This window comes from Manis javanica, chromosome 4, assembly GCF_040802235.1.
Source record: "Manis javanica isolate MJ-LG chromosome 4, MJ_LKY, whole genome shotgun sequence".
NCBI lineage: Eukaryota > Metazoa > Chordata > Mammalia > Pholidota > Manidae > Manis > Manis javanica.
The window spans coordinates 104,580,235-104,604,281 of record NC_133159.1 but is presented as its reverse complement, the minus strand read 5'-3'; the positions used below and the strand labels follow the sequence as shown (position 1 = coordinate 104,604,281).

The 24,047-nt window shown below is 38.0% G+C and overlaps 1 protein-coding gene across 1 annotated transcript in view; it reads left to right on the top strand.

Moving 5' to 3' along the window:
• The window catches only part of NOTCH2 (notch receptor 2), a 161,723-nt gene that overhangs the window by 15,358 nt on the left and 122,318 nt on the right, over positions 1-24,047 (top strand). The window lies entirely within an intron of this gene.

Sequence of the window (24,047 nt, the reverse complement as noted above, 5' to 3'; positions counted from 1 at the left end):
GCAAAATGATTGGAATGTGTCAGCATATGAACAATGGACATAGCCAATTACTAAAACTACCCAGTACTAACCTGTCTTGGCCTGGGAACTGTGAATTAACTGTGTGCAGCATTTCTACACATATCAGAGAAAAAGCAAGAGGATAACCTTGGTTTTTCTTCTTTTCTGTGAACTTTTTATTTATTATTATCTCCTACTTTACAGAGAACTGAGGTCATCTGTACTAATAGATGAAATATGTTTGACATCAATGATAATCCCAGATAATCTCTTCTGGTTTAAAATACAACCCTACATATGCATGATCAGACATTGGGTCCCTTCAGACATATTGGACTTTCTCCTTAAGGTTTAATTGTCTTAGTCACCAGTTGAATGGTGGAGACAATGCCCAGGGATATTCAGGATAATGAAATATACAAATGATAGTAAAGGTTGATTGTTCATTTTAAATTATTTCTTGGAATCTCTTTTATAGACCCTTACCCACTACATTCTGATGTTTACTTTAGCATAGCTGGTGAGTATTGGAACTAGCTAGACCTGTCTCTGATGCTTAGCTGAGAATACTGAGTGTAAGTCTCTGTTTCCTTACTTACATAATAGGAGTAACAGTAATACCTAACTTGTAGGATTATTTGTAAATATTGCAAAAACATTTAATTGCATGGTTCTGGGCACAAAATAGACACTCAAATGTAGGGGGACCCAAAATTTAAACTTCATCAGCCCTATGTTAATTCCCCCTTTGGAAGCTAGGGTCTGGGGATACTTGTCTCTGGACCTCCTGTTTCAGTTTCTTTGCATGATTCGCTTTAGTCTCTGCTGCATTGCCAAGGCAAGGTTGTGGGTCACCTAAAGAACAGACCAACAGCACTATTGTCTAGTAATTTCAAGTTTGTAGATTAACTGGGTATGAATTAAAAGCCTTTCTAATCCTTTTGTCTGCTCATAGTTTGCAGCATCTTGCACCTCTCATCTCAGAAACAGTTGATTCATGGGGAAAAAAAAGTGTTTCAAATCAAAGCTGGAAAGCTCTTTCAGTAAGGAGGATCTACTTGGTTAGCTTATTTGTTTCCATCTTTCACCCATGAGTCTTCATAGAAATCAGGTTTGAAATGTTAGAAGCATTTGGTTTTCAGCATTGGGAAAGCTTATCTAATCAGGCATGTAAAGTGGCCTATGTTGGATTTCTGTGCCAGAGGAGGCCAGGGGAGGTTGAGGAGATTATTACTCTTGCTTGTAGTTCATGAGCATTGTTGAGACACCAGGAGAGTGGTGGGGTGATTAGAAAAAAAATGTTGAAGCTGGTTACACTAGCCCAGCACATATATACCTCCCATCCCAATTGGGGCTATTCTTATAATGTAGGTGTATGTGACCTAGTTTGAATCATGTAATAGTTATCTGAGCTAGATGGTGAGGATTTCCTGTTTCACAGAATTTTGGATTGGGAATTTTATGTAAAATAATATTTTACATTAAATAGTGCTTTCCTGTTTTATAAACGTGATCTTATTTGAGTTACAAATGAGCTCTTTAGAGGGAGGCCTGGTGATATTATTTTAGTCTTACAGATGAAAATAATAAGTCTCAAATAGCTTAAAGGAATTCCTCTGGGTCACATGGTGAGTATATGGCAAAGCCAGGATTAGAAACTATGTTCTGATTTCTAGGGCAGTTCTGGTTTCATTATGCCACATGGCTTCCTCCATAGGTACTTAAATCTGAATTCTGTTCCCCATGATAAAAAAGGATTCTCTTCGCTTCTGTTTGATTAATTGTGTGAGAGCATGACAGCAATGAAGCAGAAGTTGATGATTCTTTACCAGATTGGTTAGTATTTCTTAAAGCTATTCTGTGCCCAAAGTAACCAGTTGTCCCTATTACCTAGGCAGGATGCTAATACAGAGTGAAATAGACAGGAGAGTGTGGCTGACTCAGCTGAAGCCATCACAGCTTCCGTGTGTTCTGCCAGTGGGCCCATAATGTGCATTTTGTGTGCTCCGATGTCTCTTTCTTAGTATTTTTCTTCAACTGTTTTAAATGTCTCAAGCCTTACTTCTTCCTGAGAAGCCTGAAGTGACTTTCATGTTCCTTTAAGTTTCCCTAAGATCTCTCAAGAGCATACAGCATATGCTACTCCTTAATGTAATTTTATTTCATAGCTTTTGGCATCTTTCTCCTTAGTCATTATAACTTTAAATCTAAACAGAATATAAATTGTGTATTCAGAGAGGCATGTCAGTATCGCACTGTCACTTGTGTAAGTGCACTTTAGCATCTCTTCTTTCCTTTTAATCAAAATGAGGAAATAGAATATGTTTTGTTATGGTAGTTTTACACATCCACCCACAAGGAAGTGCGTAGTTAGCCTCTGTGGGAACTGTAACCAGTACATTTCAGGGAAGAAAACGTATGATGGCTAAAATTTTAACTCTGCCAAATGTTTGTGGGGAAAGAAAGAAAAAGATCGAACTCACATATTGCATTTTAGTTTAGCTTACTAATTCTAAGGCTATAACTTAGACGAGTGTCTGTCTTATTTCTCTCTATCTATGAAAGTCTGCTTGCCTTCCACATGAGTGCTAATGCTAGTTTTGCTTTTCCTACAAGGGAGCCAACTCAACAAACGTTCTTTCAGGTGTACAGTGTAGGAAAGCTGACTACAAAGAGTGGCCAGCTAGTTGAAAGCTTGACACCTCAATATGAGCAAAATGCCAATTGGAACTTTTTGACTCTTCATTAATCCAGCTGGGCATTTGGCCATTCCTGTGGTCAGCTGAGAGCTTCTGTGATGAAGGCTGCTGTCATCTAGCCACATAGGGGCCATGCCTCTCTTTGAAAACTAGGAAGAATTTGGCAGTTGAATATCATAATAGTGAGGATCCCATTCTCCATTAGCCTAAGGAGAGCTTTGTTAACAGGGTTGCTCCTGAGGCACATAGATTATCCAAAATGCTATAGTTTGTTCATAGAAAATTGGGAATTGATCATACTTTTTATTCATGACAGGTTAAAATGAATAGACTTGTAGCTTTTAATGCAGTAAAGGACTATTTATGGTTTTGGTAAAGTTTTGAATTTCAAATTTGACAATTTGGATATTTGAATTAAATATCTTTGCTTTAAGTGTGTGTGTGTGTGTGTGTGTGTGTATGTGCACATGTGCGTTTGTTAGGAGGAGAAATAGACCTTGGAACTGTTTAAATTTTTTTATAATAGTGCCTATTCTCAGTTGGCATTGCAGAGCTGTCCAGAATGCTGCTCAGGTCTAGTAAAAAGATTTAGGGAAGTTGTAACTAGTTTAATAACCATCTGTGGAGTGACATAGATGGACACACCCAGTTACACAACATCTGAGTCTGAGAACTGTTGATGTGCAATCATCCCATCAGCGTCTTCTCATCATTATCAGCAAGAGTAATGGCTCAGCTCTTTCTGCCGCTGCTTGAAAAGGCAGTGCTCCCAGGACAGTGGGTGCATTAGGCCTGGCAAAGGCATAGCCCTCTCTACCCCTCTCTCCCAAAGTCCTCTTCAGACATATCCTTCTGGGAGTTTTCACAACAATTCACCTTATTTCTTGTTTGTCATTAATTTTCCTTCTTAGTACCATATCTCTCCAGCTCACATTTTTGCCAAAACCAGGAAGGGCTGCTGTACTATGGGTAATTTTTCTCATCCATTTCTTCGTCATTTGAGAGCCTTCACATTTGTGGCATCATGCTGTTTTATGTGTACAAATGTATTCAGTATCTTTTCTAGTTTATGCTTTTGTTTTAGCTGTTGTCAAACCACTTATGAGCACTTTATAGTATAAATTATTTTGGTCACATTTGGCCATTATTCAATTCACAGGAATAAATTTGCATGTTGAGATGGTACTCAATAGTTGGCAGAGCGCTTTCATGTGTGTTATATCTTTCATAAGGCCACATGTTCATTTGTGGAGATTGAGGCAGAGGTCCTGTGAGACCTAATGCAAACTCACATGGTAGGTACTGGGGCAGATGGAGAACCAGAAGCCAGGCCTTCTGTCTTTTGATATATAACTGGATCATTACTTTATTGACAGAAATGTGGACTCTTTCTGTTCTTAAAAGGTACCCTTTTGCCTTTGGAAGGGATGTTAACAATCCTTTCCAGAATAGAAAAAGATAGACATATTTTCCTTCCTTTTGATAAAAATCATTGTGTTTTTTCTAAGTCTTATTTCTAACTATAGTCTGCTGGCACTGCAGGGCTTCTGAGTAAGGGGACTTCTGGAAAATAAAGGTTTTTAGAAATTAGTGAGGTTTTCCATAGCTTTCTGAAGGTGTAGATTCAATCTGGTGATACAAATGTGTTTTTTGATTTAGCAGCATATTATAAACTTTAATTCTGGACTTTTAATATTTGATTACCTTTTTACTGGAACATATGCATGTGCACAAAGTAGATACTTAGTAAGTTGTTGATTTGACAAGTGGTCAAATGCAAGGCTAGTAGTGGTGGAGCAGTGTGGTGTAACTTCAGTGCCAACTTTTCTGTGTGTAGACTGGCTGTGAGACCTAGCTCATTTTTGAGAACTGTTGTAGAGTTTTAGGAAGCATCCTGAAGCTGTGGTCCAGAAGTCCTGTTATGGGACTGTGTGAGCCCAGGGAACGTGCTTAAGTAAGAGACCTTTTAAGAAACAGGTTTTGCATGGCTTCCGAGAATCAGGCTTCATGCTAAATGTTAGAGTAGTTGTTTCAAAGGGGCTCTTTGTTTAGTTTAGGCTTCTGTTGGTTAGCTAAAGAAAAACAGAAGAGGAGAAGCAATTTTTGGGAACTTGCTTGAAGATTATAGTTGGCTCTAAAGAGTCTTGGTTGAACTAGTTCCAGTAATTAGTTCCTAGGATTAATGAACTTCACAGGAGTCCTTTGGGTGTGTATTTGACTCCCTGGAATTGCTGTAGGGTTCCAGGTCATCACGGTTTGGCTCTCAGCTTGACTGTACATCAAATTTTGGAGAGTTTATTAGAACACAAATTGCTGGGTCAACAGCCCAACATTAGAGTTTTTGATGATCCTGTAGGCCTGGAGTGGGACCTGGTAATTGGCATTTCTGAGAAGTTCCCAGGATATGCTACTGCTATTTTGGGAACTACACTTTGAGAACCACTGACTTAGAGCAACCCCAGGTGTCTGAGTTTTAGGGCAGACGGATCTATGCACGCTTGTCTGGGATCTTGTCATAGCTCTTCCAGTGCACAGAGATGAACTTCCAGGTATATTAACTCATTCAACAAATATGTGAGTGTCCACTGTGTGTGCCAGGCACTGTTACAATTGTTAGGGGATACTGTGAAGAAAGACACAAAGTACCTTTGCTCATGGAACTTCAGTGAACATAGGCCAGGACTGACCTGATGTCAGCTCTGCTGGTTATTGATGTCTGCAGGTGAGCCTGTTGCTTTCCCTAGCACCCTTCCACTTACTTTACTTTCTTCTGGAATCTTTGAATTGAGTAAGAATGACACTGATATTATTGATCATTACCATAACGTTTTATTGAGTGCTTGTTCTGTGTCAGGTACAGTGCAGCTAAGTGCTTCATGTCCATTACTTCATTTAATCTGTAGAAAAACCCTGGCATTTTAATCTTGATCTAAAAAATGAACTTTGAAAGAGTTGGTAACTTACCCAAGATTGTGTAGCTAGTTAATGGTGGAGTTAGGTCTCTCTGACTGCAAGGCCACATTCTTTACAACCATGCTTCAGTACAGTGTTTTTAAACTGTAGGTTGTGACCACTCATGAGTCATGAAACCAGTTTGGTAGGTCTTGAACAGCACTTTTGGGGAAAAAAAGGAATAGAATAGAAAAAATCACATAGTAAGGATAAATACTGTTTTTTGAAATTTTTGTTTTTGCTATGTATATATAAGTATGAATGTTGAGTTTCTGACTTAAAATACATTTCTTACTGTAGATCACAGTAAAATAATGTTTGCAAGCTGATGCCTCATTGGCTATGGGACCATAGGTCATATAATCATCATGTTTTTCAAGACAGACTGAAATATTTAAGCCTTAGAAAAGTAATTTTTCAAGAGCACAAAAATAGTTAGTGATGGTACAAAGACAAGATGCCTGACTTTTTAGCCCCTGGTCCACTGTTTTATTCCTCACACCAGGCTGCTTCCTTAAAAGTACATTATGTTGCCTGGGTCTTTTCTTCCCACATGATGGAAAATATGCCGTGGAATCTTTAAAGATGTTGACAAAACCTGAAAAGGGAAGTTGAATCTCAGACTGCTGTAGGCAGATGAAAATTCTGCCACAGAGCCCCCAAAGTTTGCAGATTAAGATGAAACATTATTCCTATTACCTCTGGTGTACTTGACGCAGTGAGGATAATTATTTTAACTAACAGTGCCAGGGAGTAAGCACGTTCCATATATTAACTTGTTTGATGACTCATTATTTCGAAAAGGTGGTCATTTCTGGGACATGAACTTGGCTGTTTTGACTTAGAGGGGCCATCTTACCAACAAGAGTTAACACTTCTCTATGCTTTTCCTAGTTCCTTATTTTGTTCCTGCCAAGTTCAGAGCTATTTAACTCATAGTATGGCTTACCTAGGCATGGTTGGCCTTGGCTTCATTTTCTTTTGCCAGACCATGTACACTGTAATTTGGGTTCCCGTTTCTTTCCCCTTTAAGCGAGTACATTGCTGATTTGCATCAGGGGCAGGGCTGGGAATGGTCAGTATGATTGAGTGGTGATACACATTGGTCCCATACAGAATGCTGCCCCACCATTTTACACGAAGGAGCTTTTGGTGTCCAGGAGTAATGGGTGACACTTGGAAGTAACTTGAGAATGCTTACAAGCTCTTCCAGCAAGTGTCATTCAGCATCACACAAACAGGCCATGGAAGGTGGAGGGAATGCAAAGTCAAGGCTTTATCAGGGACAGAGGCAGGGACTGAGAGTGGGAGAGGCTAATATGGACTAGTTAGAAGAAATGACAAGTAGAAGCTGGTAAGGATGGGATGAAAACCTAACTTGTCAATCATAAAATTTGAGTAAGAAGGAAACTAAAAGACCTGGGAGAGTGAAGTGATTGGCCCTTGGTCAAATGGCTGGATGATAGAACCAGGCACAGAACCTGGGTCATCATTCTCTGGCCCCTTTCATTCTAACACATATTCACCAGAGTTGTCTTCCAAAGCACCCAATGGCAGGAAAGAGTGACTGTCACTTAACCTAGAGTGAATCAAATAGAGAAACTAGGAACATTATCAGTTTTATCTAGTTTCTTTGCATTTTCTCCCAAATGTTGTGTATCCCTAAAGCTATGCATGTCCTAGTTTGGGGTTTGTAGGGGTCAAGGAAGAACCTCCAAACTTTAAAAAAATAGACATGCCCCAAGAAAAGCATTTTTTTTTCTGAGCATGATTTGCATCAGGGGCAGGGCTGGGAATTAAGTAAATAAATGTCTTAAAAATTTTTTTTTTGGTATCATAATACACAATCACATGACCAACATTGTGGTTACTAGATTCCCCCCATTATCAAGTCCCCACCACATACCCCATTAAAGTCACAGTCCATCAGCATAGTAAGATGCTATAGAAACACTACTTGTCCTCTTTGTCCTATACTTCCTTCCCTGTGCCCTCCCCATGTTTTGTGTGCTAATCGTAATGCCCCTTATTCCCTTCTCCCTCCCTTCCCACCCAACCTACCCAGTCCCTTTCCCTTTGGCAACTGTTAGTCCATTCTTGGGTTCTGTGAGTCTGCTGCTGTTTTGTTCCTTCAGTTTTTGCTTTGTTCTTATGCTACACAGATGAGTGAAATCATTTGGTACTTGTCTTTCTCCGCCTGGCTTATTTCACTGAGTATAATACCCTCTACTTCCATCCATGTTGTTGCAAATGGTAGGGTTTGTTTTATTCTTATGGCTGAATAATATTCCATTGTGTATATGTACCACCTCTTCTTTATCCATTCATCTACTGATGGACACTTAGGTAGGTTCCATGTCTTGGCTATTGTAAATAGTGCTGCAGTAAACACAGGGGTGCTTTTTGAAACTGGGCTCCTGCATTCTTAGGGTAAATTCCTAGGAGTGGAATTCCTGGGTCAAATGGTATTTCTATTTTTAGTTTTTGAGGAACCTCCATACTGCTTTTCACAGTGGTAGAAACTATTTTACATTCCCACCAGCAGTGTAGGAGGGTTCCCCAATCTCTGCATCCTCACCAGCATTTGTTGTTCCTAGTCTTTTCTTTTTTGGCCATCCTAACTGTTGTGAGGTGATATCTCATTGTGGTTTTAATATGCATTTCCCTGATAATTAGTGATGTGGAGCATCTTTTCATGTGCCTATTGGCCATCTGAATTTCTTCTTTGGAGAAGTGTCTGTTCAGGTCCTCTGCCCATTTTTTAATTGAGTTATTTGCTTTTTGAGTGTTGGATGTCAACCCCTTATCGGATCTGTCATTTATGAATATATTCTCCCATACTGTAGGATGCCTTTTTATTCTGCTAACGGTGTCCTTTGCTGTACAGAAGCTTTTTAGCATGATGTAGTCCCATTTGTTCATTTTTGGTTTTGTTTCCCTTGCCCGAGGAGATGCATTCAGGAAAAAGTTGCTCATGTTTGTATTTAAGAGATTTTTGCCTATGTTTTCTTCTAAGAGTTTTATGGTTTCATTACTTACATTCAGGTCTTTGATCCATTTTGAGTTTACTTTTGTGTATGGTTTAGACAGTAATCCAGTTTCATTCTCTTGCATGTAGCTGTCCAGTTTTACCAACATCAGTTGTTGAAGAGGCTGTCATTTCTTCATTGTATATCCATGGCTCCTTTATTGTATATTAATTGGCCATATGTGCTTGGGTTTATGTCAAGGCTCTCTGGTCTATTCCATTGGTCTATGGTTCTGTCCTTGTGCCAGTACCCAATTCTGTTGATTACTGTGGCTTTGTAGTAGACCTTGAATTTGGGGAGCATAATCTCCTCCATTTTATTCTTCCTTCTCAGGATTGCTTTGGCTATTTGGGGTCTTTTGTGGTTCCATATGAATTTTAGAACTGTTTGTTCTAGTTCATTTAAGAATGCTGTTGGTATTTTGATAGGGATTGTGCTGAATCTGTAGATTGTTTTAGGCAGGATGGCCATTTTGACAATATTAATTCTTCCTATCCATGAGCACAGGATGTGTTTCCATTTATTGGTATCTTCTTTAATTTCTCTCATGAGTGTCTTGTAGTTTTCAGAGTATATATAGGTCTTTCACTTCCTTGGTTAGGTTTATTCCAAGGTAATTTTTTTTTGATGCAGTTGTGAATGGAATTGTTTTCCTGATTTCTCTTTCTGCTAGTTCATCATTAGTGTATAGGAATGTAACAGATTTCTGTGTATTAATTTTCTACCCTGCGACTTTGCTGAATTCAGATATTAGATCTAGTAGATTTGGAGTAGATTCTTTAGGGTTTTTTATGTACAGTATCATGTCATCTGCAAAGGACTGTTTGACTTCTTCCTTTCCAATCTGGATGCCTTTTATTTCTTTGTGTTGTCTGATTGCTGTGGCTAGGACCTCCAAAACTATTGAATAAAAGTGGGAGAGTGGGCATCCTTGTCTTGTTCCTGATCTTAAAGAAAAAGGTTTCAGCTTCTCACTGTTAAGTATAGTGTTGGCTGTGGGTTTGTCATATATGGCCTTCATTATGTTGAGGTACTTGCCCTCTATACCCATTTTTTTGAGAGTTTTTATCATGAATGGATGTTAAATTTTGTCAAATGCTTTTTCAGCATCTATGGAGATGATCATGTGGTTTTTGTTCTTTTTGTTGATGTAGTGGATGATGTTGATGGATTTTTGAATGTTGTACCATCCTTCCATCACTAGGATGAATCCCACTTGATCATAATGGATGATCTTTTTGATGTATTTTTGAATTTGGTTTGCTAATGTCTTTAAATTTTGTACATATACAGTTATTAAACCATACATGCATATGTTAGCTCTTAGTAATGCTGAATTATATGTTTTTTAGACTAAATATGTAGATGTTCTAGAAGTTCTGGTACTCCAGTGGATGGTCTTGCAACACTCCCACTATGGGATACCCACATCTCATTTTGCAGACTGCTGGTCCAGAATGAAAATTGAAGAGTTTAATGTCAAAGGTTTTGTTCTTTTATTAGATTATTTTTTACTCTCAATATTTCTAATGTTCCTCTGCAAAGTAGCTTTTTTTTAGAGTAGAATAGAACTCTATTCTATTTTTTAGAATAGAAGTTATAAATTAAAAAGCTATCTTTTCAGAGTGAAAGAGATAAAGAATAGAGGATGTGTGTGAATTGGATTGAATCTCTCCTTGAGAAGTAACATTTTTGAGCTAAGGAGAGCAGACAACTTTCTCTTTCAGGTTTCTGTTGGTGCAAAAATCCTCATTTGATCAGGGCCTGGTAAACATTTCTTGATTAAAAAAAAAAATTCTTTCAGCCTGAACTAGAAAGCAAACTGTAAATGACTGAGCAATAGAATGAAGAATGTATCCCATTTTGTTGTGGAATGCCGTTGAATATTAGTAGCATGCAAGGGTGGTTGATTTGTAGGCCTTCTGCAGTACCCAAAGTTGAGCAAGACTTAAAATAAAGAAAATGAATTAGTTCATCTCATTTCTGAAGTTGGCAGCCCAGGACTGTGAGGATGAGCTAAGAGAAAGATTCACTGAGTAAATATGGTGAATGTTTAATGTGGTAGTTAGAAGAAATTCCATTTTTGTAATGAAATAAAAAGGAATGATACCAGTCATCATTTGCGGAGAGACTGGTGAGCAAATTAGAGAGAGGGATAAAACGCGCTTTGGCTACAGTGCAGAACCAGACAGACTCAGGGACATGTATTTTATATATGTAGGTATTTACAAATATTTTTTTAGTTGTGAGGATGCAAATCATTATTGTTAGTGCAGCTCAGTTCATTACTGTTACTGGAAAAACAAGTTAAACCAACCCCATGTCCTACTGAGGGTGAGTCAACAGTGTCATTTTAACATAAGGAGGGACAGTACATTCAGTTATTCCAAGACCTGTGGTTTTCCTTCAGCTGAGCAAAGTTAGCTGTTGTTTCAGGAGTGGGGCTTAGATGTAAAAAAAGAAGTTGCCCATTTTCTTTCTTTCTCCTTTCTAGCCATTTATCTTTGTTTTGCCCAAGACTTTTCAAAAATCCATTTTCTCTTTAGATTTCTGTCATCAGATTTCCTGAATTTTGATGGAGTATGTATTTTTAGAAAGTATATTATGTATATAGACCAGTTGTAGTTTAAAACTTTGTTTTGAATTCATCTACCAATTCATGGATCACGGTTGGTATATGGTGTAAGATATCCTTTAAAAAAAAGTCATAAGGGAAACAAACGTAATCTATTTTAACTTGTCATTATTTTCTACAGTTCTTTTGTGGTATGGAGAGGGAGAAAGGTGGTATTTTAGAGAATAATATACCAAACTGTAGTAGTGAAATTTATCCTTTTGGCTTTGGAAGACAAGAGTCTGGTGTTCTCAGCCTTGTGGAAAAATAGTGCTGTGAGCTGCCTGAGGTTTCCTCAGCTGGGATCCAGTATCAGTAAGGGTATGTGTCTAGGTAGTTTATTTCCTGGTTTGGGAAGATGAGTTTTTGTCTTTGTTCCTTCTTGGTTGATTTCTTTAATAGGAGAGAGGCAGACCAGATAAAGAAAATAGGCTGTCTCTTCTGGCATTCTGGTCTTTCCACATTAACTACCTGCATTCTCAAAGCAGCAGGGCACACTTTTCCTGTTTAGCGGTCTAGTTTTCACTAACTCAACTGCAGATGTGCTCTTTGGAGGTATTTATTTCTGATCAGTTGATGATGGGTAGCTTGATCAAATGGTGATGTGCTACCTGCTTTTAATAGGGTCATCATTTTTAATAGTAAAATCTTATCAAGATAAAGTGTGCACATTCTTATAATCTGGTTCCAAAATTTCCTTTTGCTTCTGTGAAGCCACTCTATTATTGAGAAGAAATGGTACATAGGTAGAGTTTTACAAAGGAAGCACTATACAATTTTATCCATTCTTTTACCTCATGGGGTAGTCTATGGTTTTCCTGAGAAATAGTACTTAGAGTATATTGAATCCTAGAGTTGGCAAGTTTTCAAAAGTGGGGTTCTTTTGTTGAGGTAGGAGTGATACTAATAAATGTATGTTGGTCCTTGTTAGAGCAGCATTGGTGGCCCCTCTTGTCCTAGGGACTTAGTTGTGGTTTTGCCTTTGACTAGCATGTGGTCATTAGCTGATCTTTGGTGTAAATGCTTTTTATGTACATAGCTGGTATGTGGGTACTTACCTACATAAGAATGTTGTAGTCATAAATGTATATTATGGAGGTTTGCATGTTTTGGTGGGTATCAGGTTTTTGTGACTGCATCTCAGCAGATGTCATGACTGAAAAGATGATGCTGGATTAGGAGGTAAAATATGTGTTATAGTCCCAGTTTGGCCATCTGAACTTGAATGACTTTGGGCAAGTCCCTTAGTTCTTTAAATTTCAGTTTTCTCTGCTGTAAAATGATGCTGATACTGATTTGCATGCCTTTAAGGGTTGTTGTGGGGTTCAAATGAGATAATTTGTATGAATTTGTTTTTGTAAACTATAAAGGTACTTTTATTATAGCATGGTTTTTGACCAGTTGATCTGGGTATGGTTAGCCTTCTTAGGGCAGAGAATTCAAGGGTTGTGAGCTGACTTTGATTTGTTTCGCCACAGTATTCACATTATTCTTAGAATGTTTATAGGTCTGGATGGGGGCACATAGATGGAAATCAGCTGAAAATCCCTGCCCATCAGAAGGTGGGATGTTAATTTTACTTACACATTACCAAGTCAACACCAACTCCATCTTTAGGTAGAGGAATACTGGACGGACCCTGGCCAGCCAACTAATTTAGGGTATGACAGCTAATTTCTGAAATTCACATTGTTAGAGTTACTTCTTGAAGGTAAGGTATTGTGCTTTAGAAGGCTGCTGATTTGGGGTTATTTTCTGTGGCCGTGGAAGGGCACTCACAGAACCTTACTGTGTGTAAATTTTTATAACCTTGTTCTACTTAATTCAAAAACCAGATTACATTGAGGGGAGGATACTTGATTCACCTGATGTCTTTAATGTAAAAGTTAGAGTATTTGAGACTTTCTGTGGTAACTGATATTTAGGCTCATAGCCAAAGTGATTACAAAGCATTGGTTTTAATATTTTTGATGAGGTAATGTGTGCTTTGGTGGAGAGGAGAAATGTTATTTAATCACCAGCACTACACTAATAACCCGATTCACTAAATCCTTTGTCCCTTTGCTGGAACTGAGGGTTACTTGCTTTCATACTGGTTTTCCAAAGGACTTAATCCTGTTAATGTGATGAGGTGATAGTTGGAAGGACATTCCCACTGAGCCTGGAGTTGTGTAACTGGTAAACCTACCTTTGTGAATCTCTCTTGTTCAACATGAGTAACACTCTTTGGTCTTCAGAGTGGAATGAATTTTTACTGAGGAAAGTATTTTAAGAGTGATAAACAAAAGAGATTAAAATATCTCCTTTGCCAGGTCTTTGTGACCTTAGAAAACTAGAATAAACTATCATTTTGCAGATTTTATTTTAGTCCTTTGTGGGAAATTAAGGACTTGTTTATGTTCTCTTGGAGGGAGATAAAAAACTACTTGGCCTGCTCCTTCAACAGTTTGGCTTGACAAATGTTTTCCAAGCGTTTACCATGTGCCTGGCATCATAGCTGGGTTGAAGCAAGGTGGATCAGATAATGTGTTGCTCAGTCCAGAACCTTTCTTTTGCTGGAACTTCCTTGGGCTGCCAGGCAGGAGGAATAGCTGCAAAGCAGATGAAATGGATAGTGGGCCAGGGCATCTGCTACTTAAAAAAAAATTCGTCTCGGAATTTATCACTCATTTGTGAGAGTGGGAAAACACTGGGATCAAGAAAGTTAACGCTCCTTAGAAGACTTACCCTAACATTTAAAATTTAATATATTGGGCTTTAGGTCATTTCTTTTGCTCTTGCTGAGAACACTGGACTGAAGGTGGAATAAGAGAAGTCTTTAGCCTCTCTTAGAACCAAGGCAACCTTTGTCAAAGGCATTGTGACTTTTGGGTTTGCCAAATCAGGTGTTGCTGCAAATGCCAAACCTGGAAAGTTTTAAGTTCTGATATTGTCATTTATTGATGTATATACAATGTTTTCTGTCTTTGTTGTTTTTTTTGCTCATCTGGCAACAACTGGATGAGCAAGAATGTACATCAGCACTTGCAAACCAGATCATGACCATCAGTGTGCTGAGCTGTTTTTCACATGCTGCTAAACTCCACAGAATGACTGCTACAACTCCACAGAAATCTAAGTAGTCTTGGAGACGAATTCTTGCTTACACTCCACGTAAAGAAAGCATGTGAGTAGTTGGAAGGCTTATGTAGTTGGAGGACTTTAAAATATTTTTATTATTTTTTATTAAGGTATCATTGATATACAATCTTATGAAGGTTACACATGAGCAACATTGTGGTTACAACGTTCACCCGTATTATTAAGTTCTCCCCACACCCCATTGCAGTCACTGTCCGTCAGCATAGTGAGATGCTATAGAGTGAAGGACTTTTTTTTTTAAGAGGAATTGATTGAACATTTTTTCTTTTTGTGTATTAAATATTGGTTTTTTTTTTTGTTGGTGGGGTTGGTATTGATTTGTGGTTGAAGAAACAAATTAAAAAGAGAACAGTTGAAAACAAAACTAAGCAAAAATTGAAGTTTGGAGCTACATGTTTTCTTCTCCCCTAGATATTTAGTAAAGATTTGATATTTTCCTGCTGTCTACATTCCTCTGTTCCAAGGTTGTTGCCTCAGGCATGTTCTCTGGAAATGGGAATGATATGCATTTATCATCTCCAGGTTTAGGTATTTTCTTCAGAGTGCTGGTTTCTATGTTTATCTGAAATATACTGGATTTGAACCCAGGGTTTAGGACTTTTTTAGTTCTTGGGCTTAAACAATTCTCAGTGATGTGTGCAAACGTTTTGAGTTGAATATTGTACATAGGTGAATAGGGTTTGTTTTTGGCTGAAGGTATGGACCCTCTGTGACCCAGCTGGTAAGCCCTGACTGCATAACAGTCAGCAATACATACCATGCGACTTTATCTAGGACTCAGACCTGTCCTCCATTAACACCATCCATTGACTGTGGTATGTCAGATTCAATTCTTGTGGGAGACTTCATTGCTACCAAAGGCTTTTTAAAAAGGTTTGTGGAGAAGGATCTTAGACTGTTCTCTGGGTTTTCCCCATTTGGTTTCAGATGTCTCCATGATTTTATATAATAATGTTTAACAACCCTAAGTTTTTCAATTTTCATTTTTAGCATAATTTTGCCCATTATTATTTCTTTTTGGGGTCTGCCTCTAAATTAACAAACAATAGAAATTGTTTACTCATTTAAAAATATTCTGAACAATTTAAGCTAAAAGAACATTTTGTTTCTTTTGGGTGGGTGGCAAAAAGATTATATATATTTATAAAATTCTTTTCCTGAAAGGGTTCTTAAAAGCATATATTTAAAATTAAGCGCTTTTATTCAAAATGAAACTGTATTTAACAAAATAGTCTTTAAAAAACTTTAAAAGGGAACACTTACTAAAAGACAGGAAATTGATGAAAGTCAGAATTTATCTCTGATAACAGAACAGATATAGATCAGAGAACAAAACAGATAATAGAAAATTCAAGACAATGGATTTATACTTCAGATGGTCCTTTTTTGACAGTATAGAAGTATATAGCCCTATGTGTAGAGAGTAATTTAACTTCTCGATAAGATATAACTTCTTCCCCTCTATTGGTTTTTCTTTATACCAAGATCTTGAACCTTTTGGACTTACAAACCCTGTAATTATTTTGGGCAATGTCATTTTATAAAACGTTAGATCATTGCAGAGAAATATATTGGGGCTAGTTTAGATAAGATTGGTGCCTATGGTTTTATGGATGTGTATCAGTGAATCTACTCATAGGGAAAATGGTACTGTACAATGAAAACACACTATCTTAGCTTACCATTTACTTGGAATTTTTATTACAGTTTTCTGTACTTGCTGTTTAGATGTAAATTATTTTGGCTTCTGTTCAGCCAATTTTAATAAATTCTTAGCATAATACACATGGCTTAAAATTCATGGGGATGAGTAGGGGAAGGTGTATCTTCATTCATGCAAATTTTAAGGCAGGAACTTCCCAAGATGTTTTAGTTTTGCAAAGATTAGAAAAGTACAGTTTTACTTTCTTAGCTTTTCATTCCTGTTAAAGGCCAGGAAATTTGCACCATTTTTTCCTTCTTATTTTACTTTTCTACTCCTTATACAAAATGAAATCAGAATTATTAGGCATAGTCACATTTGGGCATCCCTACGCTTACTAAAATTGGAGCCTTAAGAACATTTTAAACACATAAACTGGTTATTGAGTTTGTTAATAGGTTTTGTCTTAGTACAGCTACTTCACTAAATATCTTTTAAGTATTGAATATACCTGCAATGTCCAGGCAGTGTGCTAGGTCCTGGGTATATAAAGATGAGCCAATCATGGTCACTGCCTTAAAGGAATTTGCAAGATGTTGGAGAGAAAGATGGGTGAGCCAGCACTTAGAATACATCTGCACAGGATGTAATGGCAGCACAGAGGAGAAACATATAAATCAGTCTGGAGGGTCTCTGAGGGCTTCTTCAGGAAGGTAATGCTTTACCTATGATTTGAAATATAAGTAGAAGTTAGATGGAGAAGGAGAAAAGGGAGGGGAAGTATTTTCCAGGTGGAAGAATGTATGTGTGTGCAGAGGTAATAATTAAATTGGCCACCTCTGATTTATAAGTATATGTGGATTTTTCAAATCTTGCATTTCATATGTCAGAGCTAAATCCATTTTCATCTCCAAAACTAGGAAAATAAATTTAGATAGATAAATTAAAAATTTTATGCAATCTTTAAAAAGACAGAAAAATAAAAAAGGAAAAAACAGTGCATAGTATATGTCAACATAACACAGCAAATCTTGACAAATTTTACTTTTTGCAAAAATCCAATATTGTAATATAGGAAATAATAGGAATTTTTAAAATCAAGGATTGTTCTACAAAACAGCAGCAGACTCACAGAACCCAAGAATGGACTAACAATTACCAAGCGGAAAGGGACTGGGGAGGTTGGGTGTGCAGGGAGGGATAAGAGAGAAAATGGGGCATTATGATTAGCACACATATTGTAGGTGGGGGGACACAGGAAAGGCAGCATATACAGAGAAGACAAGTAATGATTCTATAGCATCTTACTACGCTGATGGACCATGACTGTAATGGGGTATGTGAGGGGGACTTGATGTATGGGGGGAGTCTAGTAACCATAATGTTGTTTAAGTAATTGTACATTAATGATATCAAAATTTAAAAATTAAAAAAAAATCAAGGATTGTTCTAGAGACATCAGCTCTCTGGGAACTGATCTTTATAAAACAAAAAATATCTTTATAAAACAAAAAATCTAGTAATGTCAAAATGCCCTTATGTTATTTGAGCTTCAGTTTTTGTTGGTTGTATTTTCTTAAATAAAGGCATACCTATTTTTGAAAGTAGTACTATTTTGCTATGAATCCAATAGCCTAAGCCTTGATCTCTGTGGGCCTGGGATCGGCATCTCTTAAGTAGGAAACGATATCTTCTACTAGATGATTATCTGTAAAGGGCATAAAATGTCAAAACACTATCAGTACAATGAAATTGTTATTTCCCTTGTTGCATTTATTTGCCTTTTAATCAAGACGAATTTCAAGGAAAAAGACAGATGTTTCTCCACTTTGTTTTCGTTAAAATGTACCACTTGGGATTTGAAGCTCTTGCACTTCTGTTTGTTTGGATTTTTTTTTTCATGGCTTGATCCCAAAAAGTGGAATAAAAAATTCAGTGAAAGCTTTGTTGTTTGAAATTGCAGAGTGCTATGAGAATTATTTCAAATCCCTGATGTCTCCCAGTCTGCCCTCAATTCTCCTATTTTTGGTAATAATGCAAGCAGTCATTTTAGAAAACTTTGCTTTGTTCATTTTACTGAGCCTCTTCTAGACACCATGTGCCTGAAGCGACAACAGCCATGTCAGCCAAGGTCCTAGGGCACTCGGACTTCATCGCTCTCAAAAGCTGCTACTGGAAATTTGCATTAATGGTGGAGAGAAAGTTAAGAGGGTGCTGTGTACCTCCTCTTCACATATTTTAGGAACCCCAGCCATTCAAGGCGTTAAAGTAATGTCTGTTGAGTGAGCCGTGGATATAAGCACAGATACCACACTGCAAACAGAGGAAGGAGGGTATGGAAAAAAAATCATGTGATAGAGACTACAGACAGAGGTTTATTTGAAGAGGCTACTAAGTAACAAGTAATGTCAGTTTAAAACAATTACATGTTCATGCAACAAGTGAATTGAAGGCTGCTCAGCATACAGCCAACTGGGGTGCACACTTAATTACTCATGTTAGAGATTCCTAAAACAAAGGGAGGCTTTTAAACCAGTGATATGTAGCTGGCATGATCTTGAAGAGCCCTGGAAAACCTAGGTAAATGCCTAGAGTAAAATTTAAAGATGACTCCATCAAGTCTGTATTCCTTGAGCCTGTCCTTAAGTGGGCAAATTCCTGAGGTGCTGGAACTGGTTAAAATCAATGACAGCTTATTCTGTTGTTTATAATATTTATATACAAATGAGGCTGATAAACTTGAATAATACTAGAACCTGGTCTGGAATGAATTACACTCAGTGCTAAACGGGTTTGTGTTGTATTTCTTGAAGTTTCTTTTTGGAGTGATTCTGATATTGACATTATGAGGATCTGCTAAAGGTATAATAACACAAGCAGATTTTGTTTTGTTCATATTTATCTTGGAGTCATCTCCAAGATAGTCACATTCTCTCTGCCCCAACCCCTAACTTCCCTCCATTAGATTATATAAACCATGAGGATAGAAATTGTTTTATTCCTGTTTGATTTCCAATGCCTAGTAGAGGGTCATGCTAACAGTAGTTGCTCAACAATTAATAGAACTGTATTAAAATTGAATGATATTTTTGTTCATATGGAGTGTTTATTTTACCTTCAGTGGATCATTTCTCTTTATCCCTGCAGTGCTCCCTCACCCCCAGTTTTTTTTAAAGGCAGCAATCTCCCTCTTTTTTTGTGGTAGTAGTCTAGTATGTCTTTTATTAGACTATTAGTGATGGCAATTGAGAATAATTTATTCCATTTATTGATTATTACATCCTAAATTGCCTAGGGCTCTTCTATTTTTTTTAGATTTCTCAGTTTGTTTAAAGTGGGGTTTGATTAATATAACAAATTTCCCTAGAGGCATCATTTATTATACAATCAGTTATTAAGAATTTAAGTGCTTACTATGTGAGCTAGCCTTTTTTGAGCTCTTACTGTGTATCAGACATTGTTCTAGGCTCTTTAAATGTATTAATTCAGTTCATTTCTACCAGGGCTCTGAGGGAAAATATTTTACAGATGAAGAAACTGAAGCACAGAAGGATACAGACATAGATAGTAAGCCAGAATTCAAACCCAGATCTTCATTAGCATCTGTGCTTTCCATCGCTAAAATCTATTGCCTCAAATATACAGAAAAGAAATGTTTTCTATCCTCTAGAAACTTAAAAGTGAAAAAGCATAGACAGTTAGAAGATAGTATAGAATTAAAGGCTAAATTGTGAATTAAGAGTATTATAAGGTAAAGACCCGTGAAGACCAGAACCACCAAGGGGAGGCTTTGTGGGGGAGGCAGGAGGTGAGCTAGGCCTTGAAGGAATGAGTAGAATTTAGATAGTAACGTGGAAGTAGAAGTCAGAGGAAGCTGAGGTACAGGTGCAGGCACTGAGTTAAAGAGACTGCATTTAGTATGGTGGGAGGATACTGGGTAGGTAAGGTAGGCTACAATTTTGAAGGTCAGTATGAGGGTTTAGACTGGAAGAAGTAAGAAATGGCTTGTCCCTGGAGGAAAAAGTGCCAAGCTTGCGCTCTCTGTGAAGGTACTAGACAGGACTCAGCTGGTCCTTCTGAAGCCAAATTGGGAGTGAATTCTGAGAATTAGGAAGTGACAGCCCTCGTAGATTAGAATGGTGGAGTGACTTGTTGCGAGTGGTGCTTCTGGGAGGTTAGATGTGACTAGAATAAAATCCTTACCATTTTGGGAGAGCTGAGAAAATGGATGTTTTCAGTCTAGTGTAAAAAGGGATGACTTGAATAAGTTTATATAAGAAAGGAAAAAAAGCCCTTCACTCAATGGAACATTGTACAGTCTTGAGTTTTTTCATACATAAATCTGATTGTGTTTTCCTTGCTTAAAGCAGCCTAGTAGTTTACCTCCTGCTTAGAGCAGGAGCCATGATCTAACCTGCCCACTTCCCTGGACTGTTCCTATACTCTCCTCCTCGCTTAATATGCTCATAGCCATAAGAGCCTCGAATACCAGTCTCACTCCTGTCTCAAGGCCTTTACACTTGTTTCCTCTGCCTGGGAGACTCCACATTTCTTCAAGATTCTCCTTTGTTTAAATCTTAGCACAAGGGATACCTCCTGAGAGAGGCATTTCCTGGCCTCTAAAGTAGACTCTACACCTCTAGCCTTCACAATTACTTTGTATCCCATACCTGGGTTCTGTTTCCACCAGAGTCTATCACTTACTGCTGTCTGAAAATGAATTTATTTATTCATTTATTATGTGCCTTTTGCTAATAGAAATAAGGTTCATGAGGACAGAGACTTCATTCTGTTAATGGTATGCCTGTACCTCGCATAGCAGATACTCTCTAAATATGGTCAGATTATTAGAAAACCAGACCCCCCAGAATCCTGCACAGAAAATGTATGAAAACAAGAACTTGGCCTCTAGATTTTGTGTTATATGACCAAGGGATGGAGCCATAAAATTGAAATCCACTGCTTCTTTTGTTTTTACCGATTTTTGAGGGGAGGTGGCATGCACAGTATATGAGACTGATTTCAGTCAGTACTGTTTATTGAGTGACTGCTGTTTGGGCTTTAAGATGAAAATTTGGGAAAAAGTCACTCTTTTTTGTGAGTGACTAGTTTCTCTGATCTATTGAAAAATCTGTTTAAGCATCAGTTCTCTAACTGGGGTATGAATGAGTATTTCATTTTTTATCCTACAAATATAAAGCTGCCTTCAACCTTATTGTTAAATTTAAATGTTTACATTGGGGAAAATGCAAATTGAATTTTTGAAGTGAAGTCTTCCCAGTCTTAACTCATGGTTTTGAGTTATCAAAGTTTTAACATCTCTTCATTTGGCAAATGATTGCAGTATTTATTTAGAAATAACCCCTGAGTAAAGTCATGAGTCTCAAACCTTATTTTTCTCTTGCACATTCAGGTAATATGTTATTGTCTAGATCATCACAGACCTCTCACCTCATGGTCTTAGTGGATTTCTTGAAGTGGGCCCTCATACCTTTGTGCAGTTGTCAAACTGTCCTTCCTCTGGACAGTAGCCTCAGCATCACTTGGGAACTTATTGCAAATGCAAATTCCCAGGCCCACTTTAGCCCTACTCAGTCAGAAACTGTGGGGGTGGGGTCCAGCAAGCCCTCCAGATGATTCTGATGCACACTAATGTTTGAGAACCATGGCTTGGTAAATGTTAAAAGTTCAAGGTAGCGTGACCCTACAGATCAGCCAAATGGCATTAATTATTAGCCCTGTAAGCCCACCTCCTTTTTCATCACTGAATGTGATTGGTTCTCTAAGACTAGGTTGTAAAGTTATTTGCTAGATTGATTGCTACATATTGACTTTGGGTTGTTTGTGTTTCTGTGAACCTGTCGCTGTAATGATTTGCCAGAACACTTGATAGGAACAGACTGATTTTTTTTTTGCATCCATGGTTTTCTGAGTCATGGGTGGCTGGGTCCTTATGCCCTTCTGGATAGATTTCTCCAGGTACCAGGCATGCCATTCATATATTTTTAATGAGGAAGGTGTCACTGTTGCATCACAGGGGACCTTTAGGAGCATTGAGTTCACCCCGGATTGGTTTACAGGTAGGGGAATTGAGCCCCCAGGAGGTTGTGCTTTGCTTGCAGTAGCACTGCTGGTTTGTGGCAGAGGCAGGATTTCAGGTCTTCTGACTCCCTCTGCTGCACCAGGATTCCTGCAGGGAGAGGACAGAGCTGCAGCTTAACTTGCTCTGTGCCTGCAGACATTCCTTTCCTACCAAGAGGTTTTCTTTTTTATTTAAAGAAAAAAAAGCAAATAGAAAAACTCAGGAAGTTCTCATTGAAACTAATAAAAGTGTCTAAAGAGAATGAAAAAATCTGTTTGAGAACTCTGGTATGGAGGAAATAACCTGGCATTAACTGTTTTAATTATAGTTGCTGCATTGGGCTTATCAGTGTGGGAAGAGGGAGCATTTGAGCCCTACAGGGAAGTGGAATATAGACAACAAGATGACCCTCTTCCTGAATCTGCCTGTTGGGGTTGCAGCTTAGTGACTGCTTTGCTTGTGTGATCCCAACAGCTGTCACAGAGGCAGGGCTGGACATAGTGGGAGACGTGGGGCCCAGGCCCAGCATTGCCACAGTGAGTGGTGCGATGGACATGTTGACTTCCATGAGGAGCCCACATAGCTTGCTTGGCCCTCAGTTTCTAGTAAATGTGTATAATAATGCCTATATTGCCCATCCTGAGAAGAAAAATGTCAGATAGTGGAAAGCAGTGTGTCACTGTGACTCCAGACTGCCTAAATTCAAATTCTGGCTTTTAACTCACTGGTGTGACAATAAGCAGGTCACTTACCCTTTCTGTGGAAGGTGTATAGTGAAATTAACTACTTCTTAGAGCTATTGGGAAGATTGAATTCGTTTATGTAAAGTGCTTAGAACAGAGTCTGGTATTTAGTAAGTGCTATATGTTAGCTGCTATTGTTATTACTATTTTAAAAATATTATTTTAAGAGATGAGATTTCTGTAAACATGTTCTCAAATGGTTCCATTACTTGGCAACAGTACTGAGCAAACAGAAGCTTCTTATGCAGTAATTGTTGAGGGAAGAATTTTAACATCCAGCTTGTGTCTGGGCCCTGCTGTGAAAAGCAGCTGGTTTTGATGCCCAGGAGGGGCAGGCCTAGGGCCTCTGATATTGCACTGTTTATTCATAGAGTGGTATGACTGGAGGAAACTCAAGTGGAGACTTCTCAATGTTGCTTGCAGTGATTTATACATGAACCATCCTAGGCGATGGACATGTTGACTTCCAGAGAAAGTTTATGAACTGCAAATTTGATTTTAATTGTTTGAGTAAGTTTCTTTCCCTCTTGCCTTTTTAATTGTTATTAGTTTTCTTGATAATCATTTCGTGATGGAAATTCCAACTCTAAAAGCTAAGCAATTAAGATACTGTAACTATCCGGCAAGTGAATGGGGGACTTTGGGGTAACCTTCCTTCCCTTCTGGCTGAAATCAATAGAGGTTTTACTGTTGCTGTTTATTTCTGAGTCATCTGTTTTGGGAAGGGAGTTGTGATGAAGTGTTGTTTCATTGCCTCATAAAGGACTGGGGTTCAAGAATTTGAGAACCTATTGTTTTAACTTTTAATTTTCTTTACTTTGATCCTCCTCCTCTTCAATCTCTACTTACAGTCTGTTGCCTGTCTTTCTGTGAGCACTTTAAAGTTAGAGATTGTTTTATTCATTTCTCTATGTATTCCATTTCCCCTTCTTCTCTGAATCCTAATATGGTGCCTGGTACATACTAGGCTCTCAGCTACAGTTAGCTGAATGAATATTGTTGATGTTTCTAATTAATTCTTGAAATGGCCTGTTCTGAAACATCACCTGAAGGCTTAAGAAATTCACTAATATCACAGAGACATAGTACCTACCCAGTCTTCCTAAATATTCATTGATGAGTCCTTACATTGCTCATCTGGAATA